The following is a 26,582-nucleotide window of genomic DNA, read 5'->3' on the forward strand; positions in this document are numbered from 1 at the left end:
TATACAGAATAAAGAGACAATTATACTTTGTAACTAAAAAGCATATTTAGTTCGGTGTGAAATTCATACGTATAAAGAAATTCGTGCTAAGCCAAAGTTCGGAAAATTGAGAAGGAAGTAATTCGGACTCAATCAAACCAGCGCAAAATTAGTCGAGCTGCTTTCAAATTTCAAACAATACTGAGAAAGGAAATCTCGAGGTTCATGAATACATTGACATAATTCTAGAATGGTCCACTTTGCAAGAATACATTATACCTGGATATAGAGAATGGGGTTTAATGCAGTCCAGTTCCTACTTATATATATTAAAAATTTAAAAACGTACCTATGTTATTCCTTTGTTCTAGGAAATAACTTACTTTAAGGATGAAAATTATAAAATGAGAAAAGATTGTACGGATTAGTTTTAACATACTCTAAGGTTTTAGAGTATGTTAAATCTAATTGTTTTTTGTATGCTAGAGGCAAAGACTTCTCTAAGTGTGTGAAAATATAGCAGTAAGTAATAACTAATAGTAGTGAAATAGAATGGACTGTTACCAATAGGTACTTCCATCAACTATTTACTTGCCAAATTACATCATTATAATCTATACATATAATAAAATCGTAGCGAAGTCAAAACTGTACATTGAATATTTTTTTAAAAGAATACTTGGACCGTGATCTATAATCGATATAGAAGCCAAAAATATAGTTTTTAGAATTTTTGTCTGTTTGTCTGTTTGTCTGTTTGTCTGTATGTATTTCCGGGCTAATCTCAGAAAGTACTGCACGGATTTACTTCAAATTTTGCATGAATATTACTAACAGGTCGGGTCAGGCTATAGGCTACATATTATCAAGCTATCACCTACGGGGGAGGAGCTGTGAACCTTTATTTTTCTTACGTATTCTCTGTGCTACGACCGCGTACAATCTAAAGACTCATGTTTAAATGTTGTTTTTGAGTAAGCCATGCTATTATCTAGCTTTACACTATAAAAACTACGTCATTTATGTAATTTTGGCAGAGAAACAGTTAAATGAATCTTAGTAGTATAAAGACAAATTTGAAACAGCGCCATCTATGAGATTTCATTAAAATCAAATCAATTTACATATTAACGCTTCTTGGAAATTCATAATTTAAATATTATGATGTTGGTGAGGTTGTTTTTTTTTTTATTTATTTATTTTTACCCCATAACTTTTTAACCCATATCTTCCCAGAGTTCATTTCAGGTGCGCTTATATTTCATGTGAATATACTAAATTTTTACGAGTGAGGGTAAATGTTTATTATTTGATGTCAAACAAGACACCATTACGTTTAATCTAATAGTAGATAACAGTGATTGTGTTCATTGGTTACATTTTTAAAAATCTGCGTCTTTTTTTAATTTTCACCATCTTGCATTCCCACAAAATTTAAGTTGTAACTTTTTTAGTTGACTACGGTCAAGTTTCTATATACATATAATAAAATCGTAGCGAAGTCAAAACTGTACATTGAATATTTTTTTAAAAGAATACTTGGACCGTGATCTATAATCGATATAGAAGCCAAAAATATAGTTTTTAGAATTTTTGTCTGTTTGTCTGTTTGTCTGTTTGTCTGTATGTATTTCCGGGCTAATCTCAGAAAGTACTGCACGGATTTACTTCAAATTTTGCATGAATATTACTAACAGGTCGGGTCAGGCTATAGGCTACATATTATCAAGCTATCACCTACGGGGGAGGAGCTGTGAACCTTTATTTTTCTTACGTATTCTCTGTGCTACGACCGCGTACAATCTAAAGACTCATGTTTAAATGTTGTTTTTGAGTAAGCCATGCTATTATCTAGCTTTACACTATAAAAACTACGTCATTTATGTAATTTTGGCAGAGAAACAGTTAAATGAATCTTAGTAGTATAAAGACAAATTTGAAACAGCGCCATCTATGAGATTTCATTAAAATCAAATCAATTTACATATTAACGCTTCTTGGAAATTCATAATTTAAATATTATGATGTTGGTGAGGTTGTTTTTTTTTTTATTTATTTATTTTTACCCCATAACTTTTTAACCCATATCTTCCCAGAGTTCATTTCAGGTGCGCTTATATTTCATGTGAATATACTAAATTTTTACGAGTGAGGGTAAATGTTTATTATTTGATGTCAAACAAGACACCATTACGTTTAATCTAATAGTAGATAACAGTGATTGTGTTCATTGGTTACATTTTTAAAAATCTGCGTCTTTTTTTAATTTTCACCATCTTGCATTCCCACAAAATTTAAGTTGTAACTTTTTTAGTTGACTACGGTCAAGTTTCTATATACATATAATAAAATCGTAGCGAAGTCAAAACTGTACATTGAATATTTTTTTAAAAGAATACTTGGACCGTGATCTATAATCGATATAGAAGCCAAAAATATAGTTTTTAGAATTTTTGTCTGTTTGTCTGTTTGTCTGTTTGTCTGTATGTATTTCCGGGCTAATCTCAGAAAGTACTGCACGGATTTACTTCAAATTTTGCATGAATATTACTAACAGGTCGGGTCAGGCTATAGGCTACATATTATCAAGCTATCACCTACGGGGGAGGAGCTGTGAACCTTTATTTTTCTTACGTATTCTCTGTGCTACGACCGCGTACAATCTAAAGACTCATGTTTAAATGTTGTTTTTGAGTAAGCCATGCTATTATCTAGCTTTACACTATAAAAACTACGTCATTTATGTAATTTTGGCAGAGAAACAGTTAAATGAATCTTAGTAGTATAAAGACAAATTTGAAACAGCGCCATCTATGAGATTTCATTAAAATCAAATCAATTTACATATTAACGCTTCTTGGAAATTCATAATTTAAATATTATGATGTTGGTGAGGTTGTTTTTTTTTTTATTTATTTATTTTTACCCCATAACTTTTTAACCCATATCTTCCCAGAGTTCATTTCAGGTGCGCTTATATTTCATGTGAATATACTAAATTTTTACGAGTGAGGGTAAATGTTTATTATTTGATGTCAAACAAGACACCATTACGTTTAATCTAATAGTAGATAACAGTGATTGTGTTCATTGGTTACATTTTTAAAAATCTGCGTCTTTTTTTAATTTTCACCATCTTGCATTCCCACAAAATTTAAGTTGTAACTTTTTTAGTTGACTACGGTCAAGTTATGACAAAATAAGAAAATTATGAAATTTTGTTTTTATTTATGACTTTTGCAAGACTATATATTAAAAGCCCCATTTGAGGTGCGTTGGGAAAAGAAGGCCACGGTAGTTGTGGATAAAATTTTATTTGTTAGTAGCTAAAAATAGAATTACAGTTAACCTTTGATTTTTTTACCCGACTGCCAAAGAAGGAGGGTAATGTTTTTCGAGTGTATGTAAGTATGTATGTATGTCTTTTCCTTTGTGACCACCTGTAGCCTAAACGGCTTGATGGGTTTTGATGTATGAGGTATCGTTAGATTTGTCTTGATTACGGGAGTGTCATAGGATACATTTTATCCTAAAAGTCCCACGGGATAAAGACATAATAATATTTTTTTAGTGTGCAGTCGGGTATTTTGTTTTTTTAATAATAATTGTCTTGTTTTATTAACACATTCAATGTTCATAAAATTATATCGCCTTTGGAAGACTTTACCTGCTAAAAATTTTAGAACACCACCTGAAAATTGTCGATTTGCGTGAGGATGTAGTGGAAATTAGTAGCCTTGCGCGTGGTCAATTGTTGACTAAAGTTAATGTCCACTTAATGTCCAACGTATGGTTCAATCATTGGAAGAATCTTGGGTAATTTTGGAAGATATTTTTCGGGAATGAGAGAAGGGGTAGCCAACCACATATCAAAGTACTACCTACGTTTAAGTACCGAAAAAAATGTTATTTTGAAACGTAAATTTTGCACTCACAACTACTGTACAAGTAATGATTTTTATTCGTACTTTACTGTTATCTGATCATTTTATTATCGTTATGGCTATCGCGCTACAGATCGTACTGGGATCAGAGTACATATTATTATACTCAGCATCCAGCAATTTTCAACTGAAAAGGAAGTTTTTTTGTGATTGGTAGTTGTTTCATTTATTTATTTTAAATAATTTTACTTTTATATTTGCCCATTTGCATTACATTCAGCTTCAATAAAACTTATAAAAATTTAATGTTTATTTTTGTCTAATACAAAAGTTCCTTTTTAGATATAAATAACAAAAACAACTTTTTTATTAAAATTTAGTACCTTGGGAAGATAAATATGTGTTAATAGAACAATACATAAAGGAAATTATGTTACGATTTTATACAAAAACACAGTGTTTTTATTAGGCGGCCTTATCACTTAGCAGTGATCTATTCCAGGCAACCGGGGCAAAAGGTAATCATCAGCTCAATAAAATGAATAGTAGGTACGTTGTTATTTATTCTTTAAATTCATAGATTGTAATGTGCGTTTTTTCTGCATAAAAGTTATATCGTAGTTTATTTAGTTTATAATGTGTCAAACTATGATTCAAGTTCCAACATAACCCTCAAAATTTTAACAGAAGATAATTAAAAAAATGAGCCGTTTTAAGTATTATAGAAAAGGTAACTTCGTTGATAATGATCATTTTTTCATCAATTGCATGTTGTTAGTACAAAATAAACATTGACTGTTAATACTTTTGTTTCGTATTTATCTACAGTATGATTATTTCTTGGTAACTTATTAATATATTTTCATGTCGTATACCTAATCATCATCAATCATCAATCATCATCAAATACATATAATGAAATTGTAGAAAAGTGATGACTGTACAATGAAAATATGTAAAAAAAAAGTAGCAGGTGTTATTATTAAATTGATCCCGAACCCAAAACTGTAGTTAAAAACTTTTTTGTCTTTTTCTCTGTATGTTTGTGCACGCTAATCTCAGAAATGGCTTATCCGATTTAGATGCGGTTTTCACTAATATATTGTGGTAATCTTCATTTAACATTTAGTCTTTATTTCATGTCAATCGGGTCATAAATAAAAAAAATTATCACTAAGTAATCACGGCGAACATTTGCTTAGGCATTCTATAATTGAAAATGAGAATGAGAATGAGCATGAGCATGAGCATGAGCACGAGCACGAGCACGAGCATGAGCACGAGCACGAGCACGAGCACGAGCACGAGCACGAGCACGAGCACGAACACGAGCACGAACACGAACACGAACATGACCATGAACATCAACATAAACGTGAACATGAACATGAACGTGAACGTGAACATGAACATGAACATGAACATGAACATAAACACGAATACGAACATGAAAATTATTTTTATTTTTGCCCCACCCTGAGCCCCTGCCCATGGTAGGAGGACAGCTCATTGCCACATCATTTTCGAAAATGAGAATGAGCATGAGCATGAGCATGAGCATGAGCATGAGCAGGAGCACGAGCACGAGCACGAGCACGAGCACGAGCACGAGCACGAGCACGAGCACGAGCACGAGCACGAGCACTAGCACGAGCACGAGCACGAGCAAGAGCAACATGAACATGAAAATAATTTTTTATAGTTACCCCAGGTCACGCGCGTATCTAATACGCATACAACCAAATATTCAAAATCAATTACAAAGTGAGAGTGAGAGAGAGTGTTGATGGAGTAGGTACGGCATGAAGAGATAAGAGGCAAGATCGTAACGAACGTACTTCATAAAGAGATTTTAAAAGTTATTTTTGTTTCTGATATAATTGTTAACTCGCGGTAGGAAAATTAATATTCTTTTATATAAGGATAATGCTTTTCTTCTTTTATAAGTTAAACCTAATTTAATTGAAATCCTCCAGTTGTTTACGTCTAAAGTCCACGCGAACGAAGTCGCGGGCATCAGCTAGTTAATAAATAAGTTGGATAGTAGGTAGTCACACTATGGTTTTATACCGAAAAATTTTCCTATAATTTCTTAATTTAATAATAAAAAGATTTTATCGAGCGTATGGCACACAATATCACTTTAATTGCTTTAGCCAATACTTTGTTAGTGACCCATATTCACTTCGATTAAAAACTGTAGTAAAAAATTATCAACATGCACAGTTCGAGAAGCGATGTGTTTTTTATCAGAATAAAATAAATATAAATTCAATATTTCCAATGTATTTTTAATGTTATAAAACATATTTGAACGAAAATTGCATTTTATTTAATGTTAAAAATATGGCAGAGTATGAGAGTATGTAATGTACCTATGTTCCTTCACAACATAATACAAAACAAAGTCGCTTTTTCCGTCCCTGTGTCCCTATTTATGCTTAAATCCTTAAAACTAAGTGACGGATTTTGATGCGGTTTTTTTAATAGATAGAGTGTTTCAAGAGGAAGGTTTTAGTATATAATTTATTATGTTTAAGGGCGCGTTCCCACCGTGTCGTGACGACAGATAATCGTGTAGTTTTAAGTGTCGTGGCTTATATGTTTAAATGGAGGTGTTCACATTTAGAACGACACAATTTACTGTCGTCTACGACAGTTTTTGCAGTGACGACACTTTGTCGTGACAGTGGGAACGGCAAGCACGACAGTCGTAAAACGATAAAAAAATTGTGGACGGCAACTCTATGACGTCCATTGAACTCAGGAGAGTAAACGCACTGGTAATCACCAAGCGAACGCAGAGGCGACTAGATTTGTAGTTTGCTGATGATGTGTAAACGACAAAGCGACTGCCAGGAATCGATAAAATGTCGTCGCGATCCAATGGGAACAGCTAGATACGACAGTCGCTACACGATAAAAAAATGTTGACGACAAACAATCGTTATAATGGGAACAGGTAGAGACGACAGTCGTCGAACGATAAATTAGTCGTTACGACATAGTGGGAACGCGCCCTTAGACAAAGCGGGCGAAGTTGCGGCCGGAAAACTAGTAGGTAATATTATAAACTAAGGCAGATAGAGCCAAAATGATGACTAGAACTTTTTATACCTATAGACTGTATTTTTTTATATTAACTTATTTTCTTAATATTATGCAAACAAACTTTTTGCATAGCTTTAAAAATTCAAGATCCCTTGTCACCTGAACCATTTTAAACATTCACAAACCCGTTGCGTAGGCACTCAGACTGTTTCGATTAAAATTTGCAAAGGGTTTTAATTTTTAAAGCATTTATAATACGAAAAATAAATCTACATATTCCAGTAATTTATTTGAATTATTTAAATGAACAAAAATTATAACAAATACTAATTTTACTTTGTTTTTAATTATCTGTGAAACTACTACAATACTGGCCATAATGATTCCATAAATACGGTCCATAAAAAATAAACTTTTCTAAAATAAAAAGTAAGTAGGAATTAAATGAAATACTTTTCGAAGAACAGTAGAAAATTGTTGAAAATAAAATACTCCACAACGATTCTTGTAAATATCAGTGAAACCCTCGTAAATTGTCATAATTGGTTTGCGCGTAATTACATTTTCAGTGCAGCGGTGAAACTTTTTATAGTCTCTACTTTTGTTCTATTTTCTATAGTCCTGATAAATGGAAAATGGCTAAGGGCACGTAATATGTTATCTATGTCATATTTTGTATCTTTGTTATGTATTTTTAGTACTTATTGGCTACTGTTCATGTTTAACACAACCGTTATAGTTTTACATATCAATCAAATTAACATTTACTTAGCATAAAATATCTGTTCCTCAACAATAAGGGTTTTTGTCTATTAAGAAATTAAATTGTTTCTCTTATCTACCAACTCCAAGTTTTGGTTTTTGAGACGGAATCAGAAATTATGATACCTTTGTATCATAGTTAGAAAGTAGTCAAGTATAAGCATAGTAAGAATTTATCCTTGTCCATACGTTAAATAATATTATCCTGTTATGTTCCTTATATATACCAAAAGTACAGGTAAATTCTTGCCCAATATACTTAAAAAAAGGTAAATTCCTGCCAACAGTAACAAAAACATTACTCATTTAACGTCACTAAAGCCAATAGTAACACCAATTGCATAATGTACTCATAATATTTTTCCAATTGTCTTTTGACCCTCCTATGACGTCAGCTGAAATTGGCTCTATGTTGGCGAAAAGCTAAGGCTAAAGCAAACGAATGCTCCACTGCGATCAATTTATCGGTTGAATGAACGAGACCGATCTCTATAATTACCTGATAATATTACTGACACTTATTAATTGGACTCGCCACATTTGTTTTAATGAAACAATCTGTTAACGCGAAAAATTACGAGCATATAACTGCTTATTGAAGCTTTCATAATTGTTACGCGATAATTATGTTGGAACGCATGGAGTACAACAATTTGTCTTTAGGATATTGTCCCAAAACTGAATTCTAAATTATAAATCTGAATCTAATCTATGAACAGGTATTATAGAATATACCTATATTATAATTAAATGTTAAGTCCTTGCCCAACAAAGTTTAGAATAGCGAAATACGGACAATGAAACCACTCAATATGTATATATGACATTTAAAATGAGTTTTCGATTCAATGCTCACAACCAACATTACGGAACCCTTTTAGGTGTGAAAATATCCTCAATAAAGCAAACAAAAGATTTGTGGAAGTTTCTGAACTTTTCAAGTGACTTTTCTGGTTAGATGGATATCTTTTGAACGGATCGATCGTCGCTTATTATTCAATCCTGTCGAATATTCTGTAAGATTTTTTCATAAATTCAGTATTCAGCTTTTTAAAAGGTAAGAAATAAATATTCCTTTGATCCCTTTTTCTGTGGCAATAAAATGCGCAGATATAGGTACGCATTGTTTCCTTTGTGAATTGAAAACTAAATTTTCATATATAGCAACTTTACGTGATATCACTTCTCTAAAAATTCTATTAATAGTTTTTATTTTATGGTAGACTCCATCTGTCGCCAATTAATTAAAAAATGGATTATACGTAGGTATATACTCGTACTTTATTTTCATTGTATTGCTACTGTATTATTGTACTGATAAATTTTACAATAGTTCAGTAAACGAAGCTATTGGATGTTATGACAAACAAACTTCTATTATGTTTAATTACTATATTCATCGGGGCCATAACAATGCATCAAATTACTATGGATCTGATACACGAAGTCATACGATGATTCAGAAGCAATACGATGTAAAAATTTTCGAAGAACTATTCGAAAATTTTTACGAAATATTTGTCTCTAATCTTAAATTATTTAGACGTTTCAATTAAACTTATAACTTAACATTGCTTCATTAATTTAATAGAAGGCTCTCCAAATTGTGTAATACTGACACTTTCGTTGAAACATTTTCGTCGGCAAAATCTTAAATATTTCAACATAACCAGTTGGTTTTAATTAAGGAATCAATTGTTGGCGTTGACTCCACGATTCTCAATCAGAATGTCGCATAATAATTAATTATAGCCTGAAGCTTTATATAACTTGTAAATAAGGCCATAACTTTGCAGGTTGAATCTGCATGAATTAATTAGCTAGATTAGCATTGGACAATGCATATTTCAACCGGCAACAATACTTATCTTGATTATGTAGTGTGGTTAGGTTAAGTGCTTGCTGTTTCCGACTGAAAATAAATGGTTTAATAGATCAATATCTTATAGATATTTATGGACTATAATAGCTTCTCTATGGACTAAATTTAAAGAATAGAAGCAATGTGACTTGTCTATAATATGTAGTAGAGCTATTGCAATATGAGACAATCCTGAAAGAAAATCAATCGTATTTTAAGATTTAAATTGCGTAATATATACGCAAATTAATATACGATTTTAAGCCTTATTATAAATCGTGTTTAAAAGTACATTTTCAAGCTTTTACTATACATAACTTATACGCGGTTTTTACATTATTCTAATTCTAAATGAATGTAAATAATTTAGCTAATCAAAATTTATTCCACTTCCAATTAGAAATATCTATAGCGTTCAAATTAATTTATTAAAAGGTTCAAAAACCAATTTTAATAATGAAATAGTATTATTATACCGTCCTATTCATCAAGTCCAATAGAACTGTTAATGGTATTGAGCCACTCAAATAAATTAAAACCTCATATCTACAAAGTACTTACGATTTATGAAGCTGCATTTTAATATTTTTATTTTCCTTTTATTTCATCTTTATTCAGAATTTAAAATGCTTCAGTTTTAAGTGTGATTATTTCAAGCCTCCCGCCATAAAAAATGTAACAAGAAATATTACAAGCGTACTTTTATTGATAATAAATAATATACTTACCGTACTTAAATTTCTTTCACTTTAGTCAAATTATTATTCTTTAATCATCGTAAAGATAATCGGAAGAACCTTCGTATATAAAAAATCAATAATTCAAAACCTTGGATTGGATGGTGTTGAACAAATTTTATCGATAAAATCCTCGGATTTGTTCCGCAATAGCTTTAGATACTATTTTTTAATTTCCTGCAATAGCAATGTTAGTTTTGTGAATACCTTTTCATTTATTGAATGGGGGTAACATTTTTGCTTTCGATTTTTGCAAGTTAATTCTGTTGTATCTGTAAAAAAAATCTTTATAATGTATAACTATAAAAATAATATAGGCAAATTTCGAATGAGCAATATTTTTCAAGTTTACACTTTATAGAATTAACACGTTCACTGCGGCATGTCCAGTATCGGGCCATCAGCGACTACACCACAGTGCGGCGCCCAAAATCGCAGTTTTCACCGTGGTGCGGCGAGGTTTTTTATATGTTAATCAATGACTAGAAAAGAGACAAATATATTTTTGTGATCACAGTTTGAAGTAGGACTCAATTTCGTTTAAAAATCGTATGGCAAAATATTGGACCAACGCATAGAAAAGAAACCGTTTCTTTTGTGTGCGGCATGTCAAATATTTTGCCATGGACAAGCACCTCATGCCGCACTGTACTGCGAGCGCGCCGCGTGTCAGTCTCGCATAGTGATGCACCAGGACCGAAGCACTTTTCTTTTGAGTTTTTTTAAATGACAATGATACCTTAAAGGCTTCAGTTTTTTTACTTTCTTTTATTTCGTAGCATAAATGCAAAAATGTGATGACAGTTGTGAAAATAATATAAAACATTAAAACAAAAGTTACTGAGCAAATTAAAACAAAAGTTATTGAACAATTTCCTGATAGTACTCTATCAAGTACCTTGTTTTATATGTGTTTTTTTTGTATCGACGATCTCCTTATCTGTTAACAAACAGACTGAAATATACAAAATTGATTTATATCGATATCGATGTTTTATTTTACAGTGTTTCCCATCGCTATTACTGTAAACATGCCGTATCAACGCAGTGCGGGATGGCAAATAATTTTTCACAAAATCAGGGGTTTACATTTTCCCTCATATCTTTTAAACTATTCGGTCAAACTAAAAGCTATTCATGCGGTATATACTAGACTATATATACTATTATCTGAAAAAAAATTTTTTGAAATATCTTGAAATTTCATGAAATTATTAACCTTCAAAGTCAGAAGGTGCGATGTGATAAAAATGGCTCATGACGCACAGTGGTGAACTTGCCGATGTGAAGTATGGAAGACATGCCGCAACAACGGTAAGTTTGGCATTTTAGGTGCCGCAGTGAACGTGTTAACCTACTATAGAATTTTTACTACATCTTAGTATTTTTTGTTCGTGAGAAATTAGCAACTATACGTTCTATATCTCCCGTTTACAACGAACTAAACATAATTAGCAGAACAATTAATTTCACAAAGTAAATAAAAAACAGTATTACCTACTCAAGGCACGTATGTTTCGTAAGATATCAGGCAATAGGCCAATAATGTAAAGCAGGGGAAAGGCACGTATCACAAAGAAATATTTATAGGTCAGTGTTGGATACTTTATCGATTTACAGGTATGCCGTAGGGCTGAATGCGACTAAACGATCAATGACTTGCAATATTGAAGCCTTTTTTCTTTGTGTTTTCAAGGAACGTTTAACAGCGAGTGATAATGACTGCGGAATGTTTAAAATATATATTCGAACCATTGTGATATTTTTAAGGTTATAATAATGGTTGTTATTGCTGCTCTATTCTGTGTACGTCTATTTTGTAGGTATTCTTTTAAATTACTTGTAATATTTTATGCAAAAAACAAGAGGTTGATTTCAGTGTGTTTAAAACATGAATTACGTCGTTTTCAACTTCTCAGCGACTGACCTATTGACTTGGACATACTTGGAATAATGTCAGAAAAGGAATGTCATGTCACGAAGAAAATGGGGAATTCTTTTCCGTGCTTCGAGTTGTTGTGATTCAAGGAGCGTGCAGTATTGCTATTTCGAATTGAAGCTTTATTTACTCGTTTATATTAGATATTTTCTAGATTGCATTACGAGAAATATGATGTGTTGTATTTTTCAGTTTGTGGTCAACATTATACCAATAGAATTTCTACATTATTACTGGTACCTGAAAACATATTATGTATGGTCAATCCCATTAGAGTTTACCAATAGGCGGAAATAATTTTGAGCTTCAATTATAAACTCTGTACTTATGTATTATTTGTTATAAAAAATCCGCGTAAATAATCAAAATCTTTGTATTTATTTTCAAAATCTCATCAGCAATTCGCAAACAAACAAACGAAACAAAAGCTCAAGAATACGACTTTGATGCTTACTTTTGTGAAAACTACGTCACCAAAGAGCACTAAACCAAGTTTGGCTTCCGATCTCTAACTTTTTCATTTCCTTGTTTACAAAACAGTCTAAAATGAGATATCAAATCTTATTTTGTTGTCATGCTTAGATAGTGAAAAACTCCAAAAACTTTATGCACCTATTCTGATTTTATGGATTTTAGACCGCCTCCTTGGTACAGTGGTTGACGCATGAGCGTAGAACCGAGGGGTCCTGGGTTCGATTCCGGGTGGAGACGAAGAAAAAAAATGTCTCGGTCTGGCGGGACACAGAAGGCTGATCACATACTTGTCCCTAAAGAAAATCGATCAGTGGAACATATGTATGGATAATGCATCTGCCCCTTACCTTAGGGGACACGGGACTTCACTGATTTTATGGACTTTGTGTATTAAAGAGATAAATTATTACAATCTTGCAAAAATAATTAAAGAAACATGAAAGTTTTAGCTCAAGTAGTGATAGAAAACATACCTATATTAGTAAAATTCGATATTAATCCAAACCAGGACGTGTTTTATTTATTTATTTATATATTTATTTATTTTTTACATACATAGATTCCTTACAGCTATTTGTATTACAATATTTATAATAATTAACTTTAACAAAACAATACGCCAATAAAAAGGAATACCAATAATAAGACAATTAATGTGACAGTAGTTTTACATTAATTAAAATTACATTATTATATTTATTATAACCTAATTACCGTTATAATAAACGTTCATCAACATTGAAAGCCAAACAATTAAGTTCAGAAACGCAAAGTAAAGCAGAGTTTAGGACAAGATGTCGCATGTAGGTCAGGCGCTTGACCCGGAAGTTCATTCGACTTTTACTAGCATTGTCTTAGCTTTTTGTACCTTCAGCCATCCTGTGTAAAATACATGAAGTACGGATGTTTTTGTTTATTATTTGAGTGGTAGACGTGAGATTTTAAACTGTTTGCTATTTCTGATTAGAAACTTTATAGAAAAACTAGCTGTTGCCCGCAGCTTCGCTTGCGTGGAAAAGATAAATTGTCATGGTATAAGTTTTCATCTCCTATTTTACCCCTTTAGGGGATGAATTTTCTAAAATCCTTTCTTAGGGAACGCCTACGGACGGTTATGACATCTACCTGCAATCTGCATGCCAAATTTCATCCCGATACGTCCAGTGGTTTGCCGTTTGGGCTGTGCCTTGATAGATCACTATATCAGTCACCTTTGAGTTTTATATATATAGATGCTCTATTATAATAACCTAATTTCTATAAACAAATTTGAAGATGCATTATTTGTCTGTTTTAATTACTTCTAAAACAGCCTTTTTTTAACGATCATGAATTTAATTGCTATAATTTCTAAACTTTATCTTCATACCAGTAAAAACATATTCGTTTTAAGATAAATCACAAAAATGCACCGAAAAATGTAGCAAAATTTTTAGAAAAGCGTTCAACCTTATCCCAGCGTATTGTCGTAAAATGTCTTCATAAATACTGCGGTAACTAAAGTATGCTACCGAATCCTACCTCGCCAAATATTGTATAAACGAGAATGTAACCGCCTGTACCCTAAATGTATTTAAGTAACCCATTATAATGTTTAATAGTTTCCTTACGAGCATTTTAACGTTAGCACCGTTATGGGAAAAGCTTCGACATTTGCTTTAGCAGTGAAAAATCTTATTTTATTTTTAACCTTTCAGAACATGGTTTTAAACAGAAAATTATGTTTCAATTGTTTTTTATTTATATAGAGTATCATAACGATCATCATCATCATCATCATTCCGAATTTCAATATACCAAACCTTATCTCTACTCATTTTATTTTCATTTATATTTCAGACGTGCCATACTTTATAAATATTGGTACAATTTGCTGTCATATTTTTTAATTTTGTTTACTATCAACCATGATCTCCGAACAATAAGATGCTATATACATAATTGTAAGTACCTACATCAATTTATGTAGGCACACACACGACAGATATTCAATAATTAAGGCGTTCTAACCTTCCTTTGACCAACTATATAAGCGTTCAACCGTTATCCAAACGATTTCAAAACGTTATACCACTTGCTCGTTTGTACCAGAGGTTATTACGTCATTCATCCAACCGCTGAAAATCCCCAGAATGAAAAATGTTCCCACTGCGGATAGCGTGATATGGAGTTATGGAACTTGATGCTATAACGATACGAAATAGGTTCTTATTAAAGGCTCACAAGATGCATGAAAAAGCTATATTGTTTACATAGATGATGTCAATAATTAAATATTAATATAGATAATGTATTAAAAACTCTTCTTCTCTTTACACATCCTTTAAAACAAAAATTATTAAGATAACAAAATCGTACTCGCAAGCGCGGATCCAGGGGGGGGGTCACGGGGTCATGACCCCCCCCTGGACTAGGTCCACGACCTAAGTGGACCACTAATTTAATATTAACTTTTTTAAATTAACAAATTAATACTGTTCAATATGATGTTTTTATTGAATTTTGAGACATAAAAGTAATATAGAACAATGAAATCAATTACAAACGGCAGCGGAAGAGAATATAACAAAAATTATAGAAAATGTTTATTAGGGTCGACCTGTGGTCGTAATTTAAGGACAAATAACAGGTCTTTCGATTTAAAAAAAAAGTCTATAACTGCGGAATAAACTGTAATGGTAAAGTTGTATGTAATTAATTTTTTTTCTACAACTTTTGCTGTTAAACTTTTTACACAAAACCTCAAATATCGAAATATCCCAGTTCGTGGATAAGACATAAAAAAGCAAATTTTTTTTTCAAATGAACACTATAAAATACAGTCAAATTACAACAAAAAATCGGCCAAGTGCGCGTCGGACTCCGAGCAAACATATTTTTTCATTATTTTGTATCTTACAATTTTGTTTAAAGGATTTTTTTTCTTTATCTGTGCTTGTAAGTTTTAACCAAATTTCAAGGCTGTGTTCACGGGAAGTACCTTGTAGGTTTTGATTGATGATTCCCTTGCAAGTAGTTGCGAATTACAGAATATGCTGCTCTAATTGCTTTTTCTTCAGATTGCGTTGACATAGAATTTGAATTAAATAACAGATTTAAGTTATTTATAGACTATATATATATATACCTGAGTTCTGATGTCAATATCAATTAAATACATGTAGACGTTCATGAGTAAAGGGAATTTAAGTTTAAAATTATTTAAAAATATATTTTTATTTAATTTAATTAAATAATTAGGGTTTTCGCAGTTATTACTACATCTGTGCTATAACACGATACTTTTTACTCAATTTCAAGACTGTGTTTACGGGACAGGGTGCTCCCTGCAGGTATTGATTCCCTTGCTAATGTCGAAATCCTACGGTCTAGGCCCCTTGATGCTGTGAAAAATTCAAACGTTTTAGCCAACGCAATCAAAAGATGCAGCTGTAATTGCTGAAATTTTTCGACACTCCCTAAGAAATCAAAACCTACAGGGTAGTTCCCGAGTACACAGAGTCATGAAATTTAGTACAATCAAACGTCATAATAGCAGACTAGCTTACCACCCGCGGCTTCGCCCGCTTTCTCTAAAACCTTATAAATTATATACTATTCCTCTTGAATCACTCTATCTTTAAAAAAACTGCATCGAAATTCGTTGCGTAGTTTTAAAGATTTAATCATACATAGGGACATAGGCACAGAGACAACGACTTAGTTTACTAATTGCGAAAAGCATGAATTTTTCCTTAGATTATAATATAAAAAAATATTAAAAAAAAATTTTAACTTACAACCCTGTTACTCATGAACGCTGACATGTATTAACTTGATATTCATACCAAAAACTCAAGTCTAAAATACCTTTACGCTATAATAAAATCAAACTGCTATGTCAACGAATCAGAAGATACAGCCGTAAATGCCGAATAATTTCGCAAATTTCGACATTCGCAAGGGAATCGAAACTCAAAACCTACAGGGTACTTTCCGTAAACTCAGAATCTTGAAATTCAGTACAAAGCAACATCTTATAGTACAGATACAGGAATAATTGCAAAAAATATATATTTTTCAAGTTTTTCTGTCTGTGAAGACCCTTTTTCTCAGGAACGCGTGGAGGTATCAATCTGAAATTCATACCGAATACTCAAATCTACGGTTCCTTATAGCTGTGAAAAAATCAAACTTATAAGCCAACGCAATCAAAAGATACAGCCATTTATGACGTAAATTATCGCAAATTTCGACATTATCGCAAGGGAATCAAAATCTATAGGTATGTACTACTTCCTGTGAACACAGAGTTCTGAAATTTGGTTAAAAGCAATGTCAGCACAGATGGAGGAAAAATTGCTAAAACATACATTTCATGCTTATCAACATTCGCAAGTGTTGCCAGGAATCAAAACCTACAGGGTACTTCCCGTGAACACAGAATCTTGATATTTAATCTTTATTTAACAGAAACTTACGTCTTATAGCACAGATAAAGGAAAAATCGCAAAAAGCATAAATTTAATATTAAAACATATAAGTAAAAATGTTTGTACGGAACTCTTGGTTCGCCAATCCGACTCGCACTTGACCATTTTTTTTTAATCTATACGTATCAATTAAATTACCAAAATATAGCTTTTGAAAATTGACCACGTCTATGTGACCCCCCCCTGGCACTAAAGCTGGATCCGCCCTTGCGTACTCGTATCGTATTAAGAATCAAGAGTGTATTAGCAATTCCTATATTACCTTGTTGTTTACAAGGTTTATATGTATATAAAGATATATGATAAGCAGTACAATACCTAACCAGTTTCACTTTTCAAATTGAACAATGCACCTTGAAAATGTATACCATATGGGAAAAGGAAAAATAAACCGTATTCCCCTACCCCACTTATTCCTCATCTTTATGCGAATCGCAGGAAAACGAGCATATGTGCCGCATCCAAAAACTTCGTCCATAAACATTTACAGCAAACGCAGATGTTACATTTAAATGTATACTAATTAAATTAAACTATGTTAATTAGATTTGAAAAGTATGCCACTTGTGTGACAAAATGCAAACGGTATGCAAAAACAGACATGTCTGTAAAAGATTTTAATTAATATAGCAATTACTTTAAACACTTTTGCTACGGAAAAAAATTCAAATATAAAAATTCTAAAAGTTTTTACATTAAAATAAATATAACGGTAAAACAAATTCAACAATTTGCCGCCCAGAAATCCGCCACATTTAATCACTAGAAAACTACTCGACATTTAACTGAACAAATTTATCATCATCTGATTGAAATCTGCAGCGCCACTGCAGTTTCACAGTTCAGTAAACCATTAACATTTATTCCGCGTTTATCTGAATAAAACCGAATTTTTGTTTCCACCTGAGCGCTAAAAGATTGCGTTGAATAGTCGCATAATATGCACAGGATGGTGGTAAGTGCAGTATCTTGGTCTTGTTGGATTATTCTAGGGCATTTGACACAATAAATATCGATCTCCTTCTGGCCAAGCTAGCTTACTATGGATTGAGTGACCAGGCTGTTCATTGGTTCAGGAGTTATCTCGGTAATCGCAGACAATGTGTGGCGGTGGAAGACGACCTTGGTAACACGTGTTATTCGCAACCTATAGCTCTTAAGAGAGGAATCCCTCAAGGTACAATATTGGGCCCTTTACTTTTTATTATTTATACTGCTGATATAATCAAAAGCATAGAACATTGCAAATACCACCTTTACGCTGACGACATCCAACTGTACATTTCATTTGCACCTAATGAAACGCAAACAGCGATCGAGCAATTAAACGCAGATCTCGCACGAATAGCTGCATGGTCAGAACGAAATGCTCTTAGTTTAAATCCAACTAAAACTAAATTCATGGTGCTGGGATCTCCATATACCATAAAAATTATTGAGAAATCAATTCTTCCAATTCGCGTAAAAGGAGAGACAATAGAGCGGGTACGAGAGGCCCGTAATCTTGGTATTGTCTTCGATGAGTCACTACGGTTTGAGAGACACGTCAACCAAACAATTTCTAATTGCTACTACCGTCTTAAAGTTCTGTACCGTATAAGAAACCACCTATCAACGAAGCTAAGAATTAGACTGTGTGACTCATTGGTATTGTCCAAGTTTAATTATGGTGACGCAATGTATGGTGATCGAATCCTGGGACGCTCAAAAAAAGCAATACAAAGGGTTCAAAATGCATGCGCTCGCTTTTGCTGGGATGTACCTCCCCGATCGCATATAACACCTTACCTGAATAATGCGAGGATTTTAAACATGGAGAACCGTCGAAGATTACATTTTGCTGTTTTGCTGTTTGCAGTTATACGGTCAAATGTACCCGCTTACCTCTATGAAAAACTATCATGGTTGGGGAATTCTGACACTGTGTACTAGGGTGGGCCAAAAAAACTTTTTTTCAGAAATTGTAATCTAATAGTTTTAAAAAGGTGCCAGGTACCATAAACATTACATACGTAAAATATTATCGATCTGTAATATCATTATCTGCCTCCGGATTAACATTGAAAAAACAGAAAAATATATTTTTATGTGTAATTTCAAGGGTCGATAGTTATGCATTATATTTGTGTTTTTTACATTATTATTACATTTCTTGATAGAAAATATGGCGTTATTACCTAAACAAACCAATAGACTTGTTTGATTTATTAGGGGTGAGGTGAGGAGAAAGAGGGCGGGAGGCCTCAATTGCACTTGTCGCGAACATTTCGCGCGCTAGTTCAAAACTGTTGTGCTAACAAAAAAAGGGGGCAAATGTTATAGACAAATAATTAAGGAAGAGCATATTATATCGCTAATTAAAGAACCAGATTCCAAGTATTTGGGATATATCACTCCAAGTTCCGGCTCTGCCAAAACTATTTCAAAAGCAATAACACATTATTTTTTAAGAGAAAATATATCAACGGATTGTTTGTTGGCGATTGGATGCGACGGAACAAACGTTAATGTCGGTAAATATGGGGGTATAATACGTTTATTAGAAAAACAATTAAATAAACCATTGCAGTGGATTATTTGCATGCTACACATGAACGAATTGCCATTTCGGCATTTTTTTGAATACATTGACGGTGCTACATCAGGACCTGAAACGTTCAAAGGGCCAATCGGAAAACAACTAGAAGACTGCCATAATAAGCCTGTAGTTCAATTTCAACCGATCCCCTCAGCGCTACCAGACTTAACAGCACAAGATCTAAGTACTGACCAATCGTACTTCTACAGAATTGCCTCCGCTGTTACGACGGGACATTGTCCAGATGATTTGGCCAATAAATCCCCAGGCAAGATGTCTCATGCCAGGTGGTTGACTCGAGCCAAGGGTATCCTTCGCCTCTATATTTCAACAAATACTCCGTCTGAAAACCTTCAAGTTTTAGCGACTTACATTGTTAAAGTTTACGTTCCGACCTGGTTCGCTATCAAAAGTCATCCTACCTGCAAAGACGGAGCACGACACTTGTGGAAGCTAGTGTCTCCTTCTAGATACATACCGACGGATTTCAAAGCCCAAATCGATCCAATTATTCAAAGAAATGGTTACTTCGCTCATCCCGAGAATTTATTACTGGCAATGCTAACTGACCCCCAAAACCACTTTCGTGAGTTAGCAGCACGTCGTATTTTGAAGGCTCGTGCCAATAAACAAAGCAATGTCCGATTGTTTCAAGTTCCCGAACTAAACCTTGATGCAACTTCTTATATTGACCTCATTAAAAATTACCGAACCTCTAATTCTCAAGGCTGTAAGTGACGAGGATTTGAAATAGTTTGTCGCTCAAAAAGGAGAACGAGATCTCCCTCTGCTACGCCTTCCATGCCACACCCAAGCAGTGGAAAGGGCCGTCAAAACTGTCACTGAAGCAGCGCTTACTTTATGTAGTAAAACATCCAGAGAAGGTTTCATTAAGGCTCAGATCGAGTCTCGCAAAGACATGCCTAAATTTGAAAGTAAGAAGGATTTTTTAGTAAAATAACATAATAAATATTGAAATGTTGTTAAAGTTTTGTAATATCTTTTTTCTGTAATAAATAAATATGTCTCTAAACTAGTGTTTTACTTATAAAATACACTGAATAGAAAATCCTAGGTACCTGAAGTCACAGTCTCACTAAAAGCTCTTTTTTTATATTTTATGTTTTTTCAAAGTCAATCCGGAGGCTGAAGATGATATTCCATAATTATTATTTTTTGTAAATATACTATTCTGATACCATAGCACCTTTTTATAACTATTACAAATCAATACAAAACAAAAAAAAATTCTCCATACATTAGTGACCCACCCTACTGTGTACAGAACCAGGGCGTCACTGACTAGGTTAGCTATGCCTCGACACCATACCATGGCTTTCCGGGGTGCTTTTCGGTACCGAGCAACGAAGTGTTGGAATGATTTGCCTCCACCATTGCGTAATAAATGCAGTGTACTAAGCTTCCGTAATGAATTTAAGAAATCCATTCTACATCGGCAAATCAATCAACATTAGTTGCTTGGCTCGTTAGCGTATGGTTATTTTTCTAATTTTATACTGCTATTTTCTGTTATCCTTAGGTATATAAATATTTAACTTATTTATTAATAAATCATATTATTATTATTTCTTTTGATGAATCTTGTTTTGTTTTGATATTTATGTAGTGTATATATGTGTATAGGTATCTATTTTAATTTATTCATATTTTTAATTTTCTGCCACTATAGGCGTCATTTGGGAACATGGGAACCACTGAAAATCAGTGCTGCAGCTCTTAAGCCGCAGAATTCCTGAGTGGTGTCCCTGTTCAGCACACAGGATCACACCTTATTAATATGTATTTATGTTTTATATCGTAATTTCAATGTGTTTTTCTATTTAATTTCTGTTTTATTTTTATTTGTCTTTATGTGTGTGTTGAATTAAATGTCTTTCTTTCTTTTCTTTCATAAAATATTCGTTTCAGTACTCGACAAAGCCAATAAAATGTGGGCTATGTATAGCCAGGTTGAATGCATACACTGTTACTGCGCTGTTCCCTATATATGCGGTCTATAGATTAGTTTAGTATAATATAGTATGTTTTATGGCTGAAATAAACGGAAAAGGTAGATGCAGCTCTATGACTCTATAATCTATATAAATAAAAAGACGTGCGATCAAACTTAAATTTACAAATTAAAGTTTGATTGCACGTTATATAATAAACCTATAACGGTGTTCAAAATAATATTGTCGGGAACCTCTCTCTTACCAGTTATTGTAAAACGTAAATGGACAAATAAATTTATTTCATTTTCATTTCCATAAATTCTACCAATAAAACGTTATTTAGTCTACCATACTCACTACACCCGGGAACATACATCAGGATAAGTGTATAAAGTTATATAGTAAGTTATATAAGCACAAATAAGCACTCATTTTTCATGGCTTATCGTTTCACCTATTGCCTGCCGATAACTTAATCCCGGCACGGTCCGCATTAACGCCTCTGCTTACTTTGGAGTATGTGCTGTTTATTTTTGCTGCTTTTTAATATTGATAGAGATTTTATTTTCCATTTCAAAGGATTAGAAAGAATTTTGTTATAGAGAATATACAAATTTATTTTACAAATACCATTGTAATTAAGCTGAACAGTAGTTTTAATCTTGTAATTTTGGCTTTTTGTAATTTTGGCCATACACTTTGATAGAAGGAATATACGTTAATAGGATTTTAGAAGCATTCAAAAACGTAATATCGTCCGCACAAAAAAGTAAAGAAACATTCTTAAAAGTGTCGCAGTAATTAATTATCCCAACTCCCAAGGAACGCATTACCTTATTTTGACAACTTTCTTTTCGCTGCGGCTTTAACGAACTTCACGTATTAATGGTTCTCACGTAGATAAAAAGCAAATGATAAAAGGTCCATAAAGTGACGCAGCAACAAGGCTCGGATGTCATTAACTTGTGGCACCTATAAAGAGTAAAACAATGAAACTAGGTGCTGAATGAGCTACAGGTCAAGCAGCGACCCATTTATTTTACCTCGTTATTAAACCTTTTCAAATATTCTTACTTCCACTTTATGTAAGTGTGTTGAATAAATTGTAATAAGTGCCGTAATATGCAAAGCGACTTATTTTAAAGGAATGAACGTTCAAAATGCTTTGACATGGATTTATGCACGCACTTACCTGACAAAATAAAGCCCCAGCCTATTTATATTTCGTGGTGTACAATTTTTCACGTAAAGTGTAAAACTGAGAATTCTATATTTCAAACCCAACCCTTTTTCATCATCCAATTTTATTCATACTTGAATAGAAGCCGCTGAAAAACAACGTTGACCCTTTTTCTATCATATGTTGATGTAACCATTTTGAGATCGCATTGTTTCCTTTTTCGATACCAAAATCTATGTCTTTATCAATTGAATTGCTTTAAGTGTTGGCATCATATTCTTGCATATAATTTATTGCCTTAGTTACATAAGTAAGATTCTTAACTAGTTTATTATCTACTTAATTAAAAATTCAAAAGTTCTTTGTAGCAACAAAGATGATAAAATTCCTTAAAATGCTCAAAAACTCTCTCTTGATTCCATAGAAGTTTCAAATTCATTTATTTATAATTATTATCTAATGCTTCTTATATCTTATACAAGCACATATCTAAATACAAAGGCAAATAACGTTTTACGGATGATAAACTTCAGAACAGTGAATTGGTGTGGTGCAGTAGTCAACTTGACTGACATCCTCTCAAAAGCGCTCATGTTAACGTCACTAAACTTTTGCATGTACGTCTACTTTACATTTTCATGAGAATACCATCCGCTGATAATTTTGTTAAATATTATGATGATAATAACTATAATATGTTATAATTAAAAGAGAATAAATTATTTTGTGTAATATAAGGTGTAGATGATGGAACACGTCATATACCTTATCTAAAACATCATCCGTGTAAGGAAAAAATTAAGTTATTATTTAATCATCCATTAATTATATGAATGAAATAATAACTATGATAAAATCTCTAAAATAATTCTAATAAATATTTAAAATCCTTTGTTAATTTCAAAATAGAATTTCATTAATTTCCAACCATTTCTCTGAAAAGACCTTTCCAAGATTCCATAACCGTATTATCGAATTACAAGATCTAATACTCCAAAGTATTAATAATTCTAACTAGACAATCCCTAACGTTAACACCAAGTTATTGTGAATGTTATTCAAACCAAGGACAGTAAATAGAGTTAACCGAGCACTTCAATGAAAGGACTTAGTTAAGAAACTTTAGTACAGCCATTGCTGTAGACATCGCCTATAAAGTAGTTTACTGTGTTAAACAAGATAATATAAACTCTATCTATGAACTATGAAGCTATTATACAATGCATTAAATTGTTTGACAGACTATTTTATACAAACAAAAACTCATTTTGTAAGTACCTACCTACGTCTTGGCTGCTCCCGTCGGCCGTCTTTGTAGTAAAGTTACTCAAACGAATAAAATAATAACAAACAGTTTTCACAGACTATGAATTAAGCTTTAGGTATAACCTATTTCCCTGAAACAAAAAAAAAACACAAACACTATTGTACGAATAAAAGAGCTGAAATATAGGTCATAATGAAGTCCACATAATATGACAATGCACAACTCATTTAAAATTGTTTTTTTATGTCCATATCGCGTTGGAACGTTACAATTCCCGGTAAATCTGAATAGATTTCCATTGTAAATAAACACGGCGTTCGATTTCCATGTTAAAAGCAATATTGCAGGAACAATGGGGCGTGAAGCGAACCAATAAAAACATGGTCGCGTTACTTTATTAATTTCAACTCGCGACATACCGTTTTAACGACCTTGCATAATACGTAGTAAAACAAACCCGTACGTACATAGTATTATATTATATGTACAGTTTTGTTTTTCGGCAGTAAAAGTTGCCATATGTTGCCCGTGACGCTACCAAGAGGCCTCCTATTTGCATATTTTATACAGCAAAACAAATGTGTCCATTCCAGAGTCGAATTTATGGGAACCTTTTTGCGATATCAGCCTGTGGTTGCGTGTTGGTGGTAATATATTGTAAACAAAACATAGATAGTTTTACTAGGTAAGGTACCTTTTATTCGATAATGCAATTTTCAATTAATGCACTCACCACAAGTTGATTTTAAAGAGTGTAGTCGATTATTTAAAAAAAATCAAACTTTCAAATTTAAAAAAAGAATGACAAAATGCCTATCTCACAGACGTATAAAACTAATATTACTACTACACATTTTTACAGACTAGGTGCACCCTTAAAAAGAGTGTAATTTAAGAAATCTTCATTCTTACATATCTCTACAAACTGAAAGCAACGAATAAATTCCTATCACGATACGCCCCTGTGCCATCTCAATCCCTATGAGGGCTGACAACGTCGAAGTTTCAATAATTCACACTTCAATCTGTCCGTGTTTATTATTTTATCCGATCTCTCGATCCAGACAGGTTGAAAGTTGAAACCTATCTGTGATGGAATTATTAGTCGATGTTTTTAACTGAGTTGGTTTTGATTTAAAATTATGCATCCTAAAGTTAATTTTAGTTGTAGTTTTAATCTTTATTGTTGTGGCTTAGTGTTGTGGCAAAATAGAAGTTCTGTTAACTCGATTATTTTGTAAACGAGTTTATTAAATGTACGAGTAATTTAAAGGAAAATTTTACGATATGGGTATGAGAGGTACTACCAATTTTTTAAAACATTATTTTTCACGCCGTGTTCATTCGTTGCGTGTAATTTTCATCAAAATTCTAATAGCATTTCTGTTGTAATTTATCAACGTTTGAAAAACGCTGAGTAGACTATAAATGGGAGTGAATTTTAAATATCGCTGACATGAGGGGTGTATATTGTGTGAAATACTTCTAAAACAATTTTCGCAAAACAACTGGGTATCTGTCTAAAGCACGCAGATTAACAAGTAAATTATTAAAAAAACAAAATACCCGACTGCACACTAAAAAAAGAGTGATTGAAATGAATCTAATGATACCGCATACATATTTTTTTAAAGGGAAATTTAGAAAAAATATTATTATGTCTTTATCCCGTGGGACTTTTAGGATAAAATGTATCCTATGACACTCCCGTAATCAAGACAAATCTAACGATACCTCATACATCAAAACCCATCAAGCCGTTTAGGCTACAGGTGGTCACAAAGGAAAAGACATACATACATACTTACATACACTCGAAAAACATTACCCTCCTTCTTTGGCAGTCGGGTAAAAATGATAATTACTAAAGTTTAGTAAGCTCGTCCAATCCATAATTATTATGCTTATGTTATGTATAAACATCAGATTTAATTTCTTTTAAGAATTAAAAAATTCGTCCGCAATAAAAATATTTATTTGAATGCAGAATATTGATTGCTTGTTGTCAAAAACATCTATGCATCCACACTAGGTACCTAATTATAAAATAAACGGAATTTATTTATATTTTTTATTTTATACTTTGCTCTATTAAAATCAGTAAGAGTTTTTTATCTTTTCCAGTTACACTATTATACATTTTATGGTTATGCTACTTGAAAGAAACATCATGCTTCTGTAATGTTGTTCTGTAACCATCTTAATTACTATTTATTAACTAGCCGCTTGCTCGGAGGTTATTCGAGGAAATAAGTACCCTACGGCTTATATGTTAATCTTGAATCTGTTCAAAATTTCATTTTAATATAATGCTAAGATAAGAGTTGAATGAACATTATAAATGAATGAGATACCAGCTTGTAGCATGTACATAATAAAACTCTAGATTTGAACTAAATTATACTGTAATGTATGTGCTTTTGTTTTCGAAAAGAAAAACAAG

General features: G+C 32.6%; 1 protein-coding gene across 2 annotated transcripts in view; it reads left to right on the top strand.

Moving 5' to 3' along the window:
• LOC149899596 (uncharacterized) overlaps window positions 1-26,582 on the top strand; it is a 75,159-nt gene that overhangs the window by 26,713 nt on the left and 21,864 nt on the right. The window lies entirely within an intron of this gene.

Source organism: Colias eurytheme, chromosome 20 (genome assembly GCF_061535395.1).
Source record: "Colias eurytheme isolate Ceu_HAF_F1 chromosome 20, ilColEury1 Martin Lab GWU primary, whole genome shotgun sequence".
Lineage (NCBI taxonomy): Eukaryota > Metazoa > Arthropoda > Insecta > Lepidoptera > Pieridae > Colias > Colias eurytheme.